Genomic DNA, 12,369 nt, shown 5'->3' on the forward strand with positions numbered 1-12,369 from the left:
TGCTATAAACTTCAGAGAAATCACATCAATATTCCATGTGTAGACTTTGTTTATGCCTGTTGTGTGGGCCTCTCAAGAGTTTTCCTGAGCACCCGATAACATCATCAGAGACACTCAAGCTACAAAAGATGCTTTCAGCCTGACATCTAGAATTCTTTTCCCCTGGCTATTCTCAGAACTCAGAAACCTGTTTATAATTTGCTCATGTCATTGACCATTGATTTTCTTTTGTTTTCATAGAAATGCATTATACCCAATTGCTTGTACCACAGGTCTAACTTTGTGAGGCCACCTGCATTAGCACTTACTGAAATGAGACAGCCTTCACCTGAACTTACCTATAGTTTGGACTAAGAAACTGGTTCAGTGAGCTGTAACACTCTATCAACTGAACTTCACAACTATGAAACTTATTGGGGAAGTTTCAAAGGTGGGACTGTAGTGGGGCAAAATTTGCCATCCCAAAATATGCCACCTGGCATACTGATTATTTTAAATTAAAATTTCTTGAGCAATAGCATGTGCAAGAAGGACATTCTAACCCTCTTCTCTGTCAGGACATAAATCTCCCATGTTAAAGGAATTCTTGCTGCACCAGAAGATAAAGTGTCACCCTTATTGTCAGAGACAGGAAATTCAGGGCTGAGGGGGCTGTGTGAACACACTCTGCTTACATTCTTAACTAATTACTACCCAAGTCTAAAAATTATAAAAGCTGCCTCTTTTGTTCATAGTTTTAGGTCCTATATCTATGACACTTCCATATGTATAAAATTAAACTTGATTTTCTCCTGTTAGTCTGAGTCATGTCAATTTAATTCTTAAACCAGCCAGAAGAACCAAGGAGGTTAGAAGGAATTTTTTTCCTCCTGGGCAGATATATGTGTCCATATCTGAGATATAATGAAAAAGATGGTTATAATTGTCAGCTGTAAAAACAACTCTTAATGTATTGACTTCTTGCCATCAACATGCTTGTGATCTCTGCTTCAAAATGATTTTAGAACTCTGTAATGGGCATAATTCTCTTTACATTCTTCTCACATTTTTGTAGATGCTTTCTCCTTCCCCTCATTATACACAGAACCCCCATTCTAACTTGTCAGACCCAATCTGTACTGGTCGTGCTTAAAAGACACTACACAGGGTTCTAAACCTTTACATTAACAAATGCCTTCCATTGTCTCATACATCATATTCCTCTTTACTAAGGCAAGCTTACCCAATAAGATAAGCTGAATTACAAAGAACAAAATATTGTAAGGAAATAAGATAGACCTAGATGGATTTGTTTAAACAGACAATGTAGCTTTCATCACCTGCCTAAGATCACCACCAGAATTTCAGATGAAAAATTGGAATCTGTACTCAACTCAACAGCAACACTGGTGGTAAGTTGTGTTGAATATGGTGAATGCACAAACAGGTCGGGAATGTGTCACGGCTTGCTTGGAAGTGCAATAATACTAATTTGCATATTTTGCAAGTTATCACTGAAATATCATGCTTTGTCCAAGTAAAGTGCTTAAAAAAGATAAAAGTTTAATGGGTTTATTGTCCATTGCACTTTCTGACATTGCTTGTTGACACATCCTTGTATATTTTAATGCTTTTTCCCACTTGACATGACACTACTGTATAGTAATTAAGGTCCCATAAATATGTTCAGTAATGATTGCTATTTAAACTGATTAGTCATTGATTCATTCATATCAATTCAATGACAATTCTGCTTATCAAATTAAACAAGTCAACAAGATTATGACAGTCTTAACTTACATCATTTAATTTAAAGGGATGAATAAGAAAAAAGAATATACTAGAACAACATACTTGGCATTGATGACTGTAAATTCATTTTTAATAACTGCTAAGTTTTATTCAATGTGTGTACTTAAGTTTCCTTATATTACAAAAATTGAAAAACAGGATTCATGTGAAAAGTACTCAATTTGCAATGTTCCTAGGAATTTAGAAATAAATTGTAAAACATATGCAAATGGACTATCACACAGATTTTCTTTAACTCAGAATATTTGCCTTAGTTTAGCAATTCAGAGGAATTTATGCTATTTTACATATCCATAAATCTTAGGATAAAAAAATAAAGGTAATTACTCTGCCTGAAAGCATTCCCTAACTGCTTCCCTTCACTTGGGTTTTTCTAAACATCTTCCTATCCTTCAAGTTTATATATAACCTAGGGATAATATCCAAACTATATACTCCACCATTTGAAGATCCACATATTTTGTTTTCCCTCATTGTCATCTACTTATCTCCCACATAAACTCTTATTTCAGAAGATCTTGTCTAATTACTTTCTGTCCAAACAAAAACTCGGAATCTCCTGCACCACTTTCTCTGGTCACTGATTCCTTTGCCTGGTTTTTCTGTGAAATATTTTTGGATTTTCCAATTGTTGTATTTTTCTTTCTATCTTCCTCCACATGAGAATGTAAATCATTCATATGTGATTCCCTTTCACTCTAAGCTGTCACAAATGATCACATATGTTTTATGCTATGCAACTCTAGGGGATTCTATTAATAATGACTATAAAGAAAACAGTGAGCTTTGGTGAGGTATCTGCTTCCACCAACTTGGCATTTCATTATCAACAAGTACCTGAGCAAACATTGGGCAGATACTCAACACTGGGTAAATAAAAGCTTTGGTATCATTTTCAAAACCAGAAATGTGAGAACAAAATTAATGAAGAAAATGTTGATTTCACCCATGTATCCACCCAGGTCAGAGAATGTTCTTATCTGGTGGATGAACCAAAACAGAATTTTTAGTGGTTAGATCTTCCCATTTATCTAAGGGAAGTATTTGCAACTGTGCCTCACACTCCAAGGCAATGGGGGTGGGGGATGCCTTTCCTAGCGTTGGGGTCTCGAGCTGCCGGGGCTCGACTGCAGCCGGGATTGCTCCCTCTGCTGCTCTCCCCGCTATTACCGCAAACAGCCCCACCTGACCTTTCCATTCCAGTTCCGATTTCACCCCTCCTACCCATCCAGGCGAGCACCGCTGGTTTATAACTTCATATGTTGGGCTTCCATGTAGTTTTATTTTCTGGAATATCTTGTTATCTTTTGTTTTGAGGTAGTTGTATTCCTTTCTAGTTGTAGAGGGAGACTGAGTGTGTCCGTCTAAGCCTCCATCTTGGTCAGAAGTATAAAGCTATCTTTTTTTTATTTCCTCTACTTATCTCTCCCAACCAGAAAATCCATTAGTAATCATGCATATTAATAATTCATTCAAAATTACATATCACACCCTGCACTATCTTTGCATTCAGACTATCACCATAATGCATGTCCTCATTATTTCACATCTGTATTTAGATTGAGATATAGAAATCATTTAGTGAGCATCCGCTAGGTGCCAGATACTGTTAGCTACTTTCAAACATGAATGTTTCTCTAGATTCTCTCTCTTCCAAACTATCTTAAATTTTAAATTTTAAATTACTATTCATAAAATGATAATATAGTCATCTTTCCTTTCTCCTGGAAAAATCATTCCAGTGGCTCGATTTGATGTCATCCATCTATATTTTTCACTTTTTTCAACATTAACTCTATTCTATTGAAGCTAATCTTTGCTCACTGCTTCTTATACTGTAATATATTAATAAAATGGCCATACTTTTCCCATCCTCACATAAATACCACTATGTGGTGTGACTTTATACATTCTCCAATCAAAATACGGCATCTATTTCTTCACTTTGTCTTGTGACTAGATTTGGCCAATGGGACAGTAGCAAACATGACTCAAACAGAGACTTTATAAGTGGTTTTACATTAGGACTTGGCTATTTTATTTCACTTGGCAATTTGAGAATTCCGTATTAATGACCCTAAACCAACATGATGAAGAAGTATTCTAGTGGAGATTGGAAAATCACTGGACATGGAATGAGGCCATCCTTAATTACCATCCATCAGCCAAACCAACAGCTGTGCAGAGACCCCATGGAAATGAGCAGAGCCAGCCTGGACTAGAACAACTATCAAGCCAGCCACAAAATCATGACCTAAATAAATTAGTTGTTTTAAACCATTACGTCTTGGTGTTGTTTCTTATGCAGAAAAAGTCAATCAATGCCTTAGTTTAGTTCCTTTTTTAATATCTTTCTTAAATACTCTGATTCCATGATGCTCTCTCTCTCTGAGTTCTTATAGCATTCTGACTAGATCAATAGTTCTAGGAGATTCTGTTATTTTCTCATGCAATGTCACAAGTGTTCCTTTAATGGAAACAACTGGTCTGTACCACTTATCAGGCACTTAATCATATCCTGTTTTATTATTCATATCTTATTGGTCTAATTCTATTTTCTCCAAGTAGGTAATAAGTCTGACCTATCTCCTTGAAATTTTGATGTCTGTTCAGAATATACCAGCATTCCATGGCCAAAGTAGACTTTTGATAAGTAATCTTTGGTTAAATGATGATTTTTTGACAATTAAAACAAACAAAAATATCAAACAATTTTGGTACAAAATTGAACAGTTTCTAATACAGAAAAGACACATATTCAACTAAATTGTACATTTGAGCATGATTCCTTTCTCTGCCACACTTTTGTGCTCATCTCAGAAATCTGACTTAAGAACTCCTTACTGAGAGAGACACACAAGAGAAAAACAGGGGAAAGACTAAAAACCTGCTTGCCCTTGATATATTTTTCTAATCCTTCATAATAAATAATAAGATGAAAGTGGTTTATCATATTTATCTTTCAGCTTTATGTTAAATATGCATTGTGATATGCATAGGACACACAATGAAGCTGAGATTTTTCTTCTGCAGGACCATTAAGTCAGAAATTTCTGGCTTTTATTTTCTGGAGTGCCTTCAACATATTTAGCTCAGCACTGCATTACAGTGATTTTTACATTTAATATGGAATAAAGGCGAAGCTATGTCACAATGCCCTACCCACAGGTATGTGGGCGAACAGTTGTCTACAGATTATAGTTTGGAAAGAGATTCAAAGGAAAGCTAAGAAAGGCAAAACAACTCAATTTGGAATCTGAATCAGCCTTAGAATTGGCATGCTTCGGTGAGGATGGTGTGTTTTCTTTTCAGAAATGGTGCCCCTACAAATTCTGCTTCTAAGATATAAGGGGCACAGACTCTAACAAAACAGCATAGCATATGTAGTTTCCATCAACCTGCTGTTAAAGACAAATGCTTACATGTAATTATCATCTCTAAGTATTTTATCTCCTATGTACCTATACCTTTCATATTTTAAAGTTCTGGTCTATGAGAGTCCAGAAATGGGGAATTTTATAGCATCTAATAAAAAATATAATAGCTGAAATCATTTTGCAATTATTTATGATGGCTATATCTTTGTCTTGTTTTTCCCTCTTATATCTTTATCTACACATTCTTTAAGGCAAAGAGAATGATAATGCAGCCTCCTATGTTTTGGATTTCTGATTAGTTTCAGGTTATGTATAATAATTCTTCAAATTCTTTCTGTTTTCTAAATCTTCAAGGCTGAAGGCTTAATTTGTTCCCTCAATCCCATACTCTATTCTTATACTGATCAAAAATAACTGTGCCAAAAACTAGAAACACCAAGATTCTAATTCAATAAGTGAATAAATTAACTCTGGTATAGCTAGGCAAGGGGATATTATTGAGCAATAAAAAGAAATAAGTGACCAAACACTACAAAGACATGAATTAATCTTAAATGCATATTGCTAAGTGAAAGAAGCTTGTCTGAAAGGCTACATAATGTATAATACCAATTATATAACATTCTTAAAAAGCAAAAACCATAGAGAGTAAAAAGGATCAGTGGTTTCTAGGGATTCGGAGACGGAGGGCATTGAGTAAGTAAAGCGTGACTTCTTTTTAGGGCTGTAACCCTGTGCTCTGTGATGCTGTAACAGTGGATACACGTTACTATGGATTTGTTAAAACTCAGCACTTTAAGCAAACAATGAATTTTAATGTACGTAAATTATTTAAAGTCACAAGATTGAGGCTCCCATATGGAATAAAGAATGTGATAAAAAACAAATTTAACTGTATTACAAATGTATGAAACAACCTTACTGAAGAGAGTGGGGGAAGAGGTGATAATCCATGTAACTTTGGATGTTTATGAAGTTGCTTCCCATGGATGTACAGATTAACAATTCTTAAACCACTATATAGGTATAATGAAACAGTAATTTACTGCAAGGTAAATGGTAATTTTATGTACAACTGTCACAGTTTTTCTGTAAATCAAAAACTGTTCTGAAAATAAGTTTATTAAAGAATGTTGTGCACATACTTTGTTATGTACTGTTCTAGACTAAAAACAGAAGAAACAAGAAGTTTACAACCAAACGAAAAGAATGTGGTAGAATAATGAGACTTGTTGAACATCTAATATACCTTTATAGATGCTATCTGATTTAGTCTTGTAGGTTATTCTATTTTACAGATGACAAAAATGAGTCTCATGTAAATTATGTAATATCCCCAAAACCAAAACTAGGGCCAAAAATCTGCACGACTCAAAGCTCATGCCCCTGCATTATTGAGAATTGCCCTCACATGAATAGATAGGATATCTGTTCAGACCTTGGAATTTAAAATAACTGGTATCAAGTACTATGAGTGCAACTAAGAAGACTATGCTATTGATGTTCAAGAAGGGAGAGATCCACTGAGCTTCATGGTAGAAGGAGCTTTTCAGTTGGATTTTGAGGCAAGTAAGATATTGATGAGTGAGGAGAGGGGAAAATAATTTCATGAGGAAGGAACAGATGGAGCTGAAATCCACGAGATAGGTCCTGGGAATTATAGTAGTTTGGACAGCGGATAGCGATTATCAGTGGGTACTGAAACAAAACCAATGAAAGAAAGTTTCTTTCTCTTCATTGTCTTTCTTCCCTCAAATCCAGACCGAACCCCAGAAAAATTTTATAATGTGGAGATCCTTTAATTCCTCAGTAAACATAGTCAGGTCTTTTGAGAAAGACCTGGTAGAAGTGCTAAGGATATTGACACATATGCAAAGCTTATACACATTGAATCTTTACACTTTAGAAGAATGTGAAAGTGGCCATTTATGAAACTTAATTATTCACAGGCTTATATGAGTCTCCTTTACATTAATCTAGCAAGTACCTATTCTAAACAAGGCACTATTTTAGGCAGTAAGTGAGAAGCCAATGACATTGTTTTTTCTCTTTCTCGTATTATGATCATTTTTTTACATGTATACCTTTTCTGCTGGATTTTTAATTCTTAGAGAGTTTACAAAAGGTCACTGAATAAGGCAGTTTTCTTCTCTGACACTTAAAATACCACCTGCTCCGATTGTTTAGACACAAAATAATAAGGCTAAAAAATAATTATTTTATAGGGAAGTAAATTTATTTTTTTGTTCTGCCTTAAAGCAAAATATTTCAGTATTGGACTAATTATTACTACAGACAAATTATTCTTTTGGGCTAAGTTTGCTTGGGCTAAGGATATGGAAAACATTGGATTCAAAGAAGATTTTGAAAGAGAAAAGAGAGTATGTGTTAGCCTTGCATTTCATCCTCTTGAAAATTAGAGGCAATCTGTATGTTTTTATTTACTGCAAACATATCATAGCCCATCTACCACGTGATTCATGTTGTTGCTCATTGATAGAAAGATACTTCATCTGCCCAGAGTGAGAGAGCAGTCCAGTGGAAAAACAGATACAAAAATATATGAAAATCAATAAAATTTTTATTGAGTCAAGATTAGAAATGGATAAAGTGGGGACTGGGGAGAGAGAAGGATAACAAAATAATGATATAAGTGCTACACACTGTGTATTGGAATTCATTATATAGATAATTTTAGAGCATTACAGAATTTTTATGTTATAGGATAAATTGAACAGATTCTCATTTTAGAGGAAAAGAATCACTGACAGAGCTGCCACTTGGTGGCAGGAAGCCAGTTAGGAGGATAATACAATGAGTATTCCAAATATTGCAAGGGGGTTGGAGTAGGAGTGATGTTTCATGGTTAGAAAGTACAAAAATAAGAACTAAACAGCTAACGTGCACTGAGTGCCCTATGCCAAGAACTAAGCGCTTTACACTTATTAACTAATTTAATCAGTTCTATGGAGTTATTGTCAATCTTATTTCCATCTTACAGAAATGGTTCCTAATTTGTCTGAGGCAATACAGTTAGGAAAAGGTAGAACAAAGATTCTAACCAACATGTGTTGTGGAGCCAGATTTTCTTAGTAGGGAAAAAAAAATGGGGTAGAAATTAGTGGGAATACTTATCAATATGGTGTCAAAAATGCTTACACAGGAACCATAAGGAATATATAAATGAAAGGTCATATTTTTGTGTATTTTTTAATATATAGGTTGCTAGGGCTTGGCAATAGATAAGACTTGGCTATAATGTAAGCAAGAGGAAAGCATCTGGAATGACTCCAAAGTTTTTGTTTAACTTGAATATCATCCAAGCATTAAAAAAAAATTGTGGAGAGCAAGGATAGGGTGAGTTGTTAAGCCTAATTTTAAACATAGAGGTTTGTTTCCTTTTTTAACTTTATATTTTGGTTTTTCAATTACAGTTGTCCTATTTTTCCCCCATTGCTCCCCACCACCCAGCCCACCTCTTTTCCCACAATCATATCCCTCCCCATCGTCCATGTCCATGAGTCATTTATACATATTCCTTGACTGAACCCTTCCCTTACTTAGCCCCCTTCTCTTCCGCCTCTCTTCCCCCTATTGACTGTTATTCTGCTTCTTGTCCTGTTTAGTTCATTTGTTTATGTTGTTCTTTAGTTTCCTGTATTAGGTGATATCATATGGTATTTTTCTTTCTTTGCCTGGCTTATTTCACTAAGCATAATTCTCTCTAGTTCCATCCATGTCGCAAATGGTAGGAAAGAACTTTCTCTTTGCTGCATAGTATTCCATTGTGTAAATGTACCACCGTTTTTTGATCCAGTCATCTACAGATGGGCACTTAGGCTGTTTCCAGCACTTAGCTATTATAAACAGTGCTGCTATGAACATAGGGGTGCATAAGTTCTTTTGAATTAGTGTTTTAGGATTTTTTGGGTATAATCCTAGCAGTGGAATCTCTGGTTCAAAAGGCAGTTCCTTTTTAAGTTTTTTGAGGTAATTCCATACTGGTTTTCATAGTGGCTGCATTAGTCTGCATTCCCACCAACAGTGCAGTAGGGTTCCCGTTTCTCCACATCCTCGCCAGCACTTGTTGTTTGTTGATTTGTTGATGATGGCCATTCTGACTGGTGTAAAGTGGTATCTCATTGTGGTTTCTATTTGCATCTCTCTAATGTCTAGTGATGTTGAGCATTTTTTCATGTGTCTATGGATCTTCTGTATATCCTCTTTGGAGAAACGATTGTTCAGTTCCTTTGCCCATTTTTTAATTGGGTTGTTTGTTTTCTTGATGTTGAGTCATATAAGCTCTTTATATATTTTGGAGATCAGTCCCCTGTCTGAGATATCATTGGCAATATAACTTTTTGAGAGAATATATAAAGAACTTCCACAATTTAACAATACAAAGAGAAGCTGCTCATTTACAAAATAGACACAATACATGAAACAGCAATTCACGAAGAAGGATATCAGCATGTCCAATAAGCATTAGAAAGGTGGTCATCATTATCATTATTAGCCAACAGTGAAATGTAAATCAGAACACAGACAGATCATTTCACACCTACTTGTATGACTAAAGTTTTAAAAATATCAGCAATTCCAATGGAGAGCAACCACAATTATAAAGTGCTGGAGGGAGTATAAAATTATACAACTATTTTGAAGAGCTGTTTGGTAGTTCACTATAAAGTTGAAAGTACATCCTATGACCCAGCTCCACAGCTAGGCATATGCTTAAAGTAAATAAAAAGTAATGTTCTCAAAACAACATCACAGCAGAATTATTCATAACGACCCAAAATAGAAAAGCCCAAATATTCATCAATGGGAAAACGGATGAATAAAGAATATAAACAAATAAATATTAGAATAGTACACAGGAATAACAAGAAATATATGTAACAATAAGAATAAATCAGGGAAGTGGAAAATGGGGGCCAAGTAGGTGCAAGATGAGTCCACTTGCTCTTGCACCCAACTCAGACACTTGGCTGGCCTTCTGAAAAATAAACTGAACATTCAACAGAATCTTAGCTGATGTGAAGTTTGGAAGCCAAAGAATACACAGGACACTTCACAATCGCAGTAAGGTTTTATAGGTTGAAGGGGAAATATCCTATGTGTGGTGCCTGCAGCTGTGAAGAGCCTGGTCAGAGATTGCAGCTTTGTGGTTCCCTTCCTTCCCAAGGCAGGGAACCCCTAGACCATGCAGGGAGCGTCTACATGGCTAAAGAAAACATCAAAATGAAAAGGGAACCAACTGTGTGGGAGAACATATTTCCAAGTGATATCTTGAACAAGGATTTGATTTCCAAAATATATAAAAAATTTATACTATTAAACACCAGGAAGACAAACAATCCAATGAAAAAATGGGCAAAGGACCTGAACAGATACTTCTTCAAGAACATACAGAGAACCCATAAGCATATGAAAGGATGCTCAATATCACTAGCCATCAGAGAGATGCAAATTAAAACCACAATGAGTTACTGCCTTACACTTGTCAGAATGACCATCATTAACAAATCAACAAACAAGTGCTGGCGAGGATGTGGAGGAAAGGGAACCCTAGTGCACTGTTGGTGAGAATGCAGACTGGTGCAGCCACTATGAAAAAAAGTATGGAGTTTCCTCAAAAAACTAAAAATGGAACCGCCTTTCATCCAGCAATTCCACCTCTGGGATTATACCCGAAGAATCCTGAAACATCAATTTAAAAGAACTTATGCATCCCTATGTTCATAACAGCATTATTTATAATAGCTAAGTACTGGAAACAGCCTAAGTGCCGATCAGTAGATGAATGAATTAAAAAAACTGGGGCATTTGCACACTAGAATACTATGCAGCAGAAAGAAAGAAGGAATTTGTACCTTTTGTGACAGCGTGGTGGAACTCGAGAGTATTATGCCAGGTGAAATAAGCCAGTTGGTGAAAGACAAATACCGTATGATCTCACCTATAAGAGGAATCTAATGAACAAAATAAACTAACATACAAAATAGAACCACAAGCATGGAAAAATGGAACATACTGAAAGTGGCTAGAGGGGAAGGGGAAGGGGGATAAAGGTGGAAAGAAGGGGAAGGGACCAAATAATGTGTATGAATGAGCCACGGACATGGACAACAGTGTGGGGACTGACTACAAGAGTGGGGAGTGGGATGGATGGAAGAAGGCAAGGGGGAAAAATTGGGACAACTATAATAGAATAACAATAAAAATGATTTAATACAAAAGAATAAATCATAGAAACACTACATTAAGCAAGATATACCAGATACAAAAGAGTACATACTAAATGGTTCCATTTATTTAAAGTTCAAGAACAGAAAAAAGGGAGAGTTGAATGGAAAACATGCCAGAGGAAATTTTCTGCTGTTCTATATTATTATTCTGAGTGATGGTTACATGGGTATATACAAATGTATAATTGCCAAGACTCTTAGAACTAAAAAACTAAGACCAGTGTAACTTAAACAATAACTTAACAATAACTTAAACAAAATAAAAATAATTAAAAAAAAAACAAGGCAGATTGTGCAGTGCTGTAAAAACATCAACATTTTTACAAAGGCCTTAGATGCCTGATATAATCTTCCATCCTGGAGCCCCAGCCTATTGTTTTCAGTCCTCATCTCCTATCACAATATCTTCCTTTTTCCATCCCAGTTACTCTGGTCTCCTTGCTGTTTCTTGAACATATTGGGCAAAGTCACCATTTAGGGTTTTTATACCTGCTGTTTTCTTTTGGAAAAACCTTCTCCAGAGCTTCATAATTTCTTTTAGTGTCTGCCCAAATGTTATGTTATGATGAAATCTTTCCTGCCAACTGTATTAAAAATAATTTCAAACACATGCACACACCCAGGCATGCACATACACACACCTATACACCGATACAACACTACCTCTTAACTCTCTTTATTTTATTTTTCTTTACAGCACTTAGCAGCATCCTACTTACTATGAAATTTACCTATTTAGGTTTTTTTTTTTTAATTATTTTCTATACCTAAGGATATGCTTATTGGTTTTAGAGAGAGGAGAAGGGAGGGAAAGAGGAAGGGAGAGAGAGATGTGAGAGAGAAACATTGATTGGGTGCCTGTCATATGTGTCAAGACCAGGGACCAAACCCACAACCTAGGCATGTGCCCTGACTGGGCATTGAATGTATGACCTTTCACCTTTACAGGA

This window comes from Furipterus horrens, unplaced genomic scaffold (assembly GCF_987537825.1).
Source record: "Furipterus horrens unplaced genomic scaffold, mFurHor1.1.pri manual_scaffold_1, whole genome shotgun sequence".
In the NCBI taxonomy this organism is placed as follows: Eukaryota; Metazoa; Chordata; class Mammalia; order Chiroptera; family Furipteridae; genus Furipterus; species Furipterus horrens.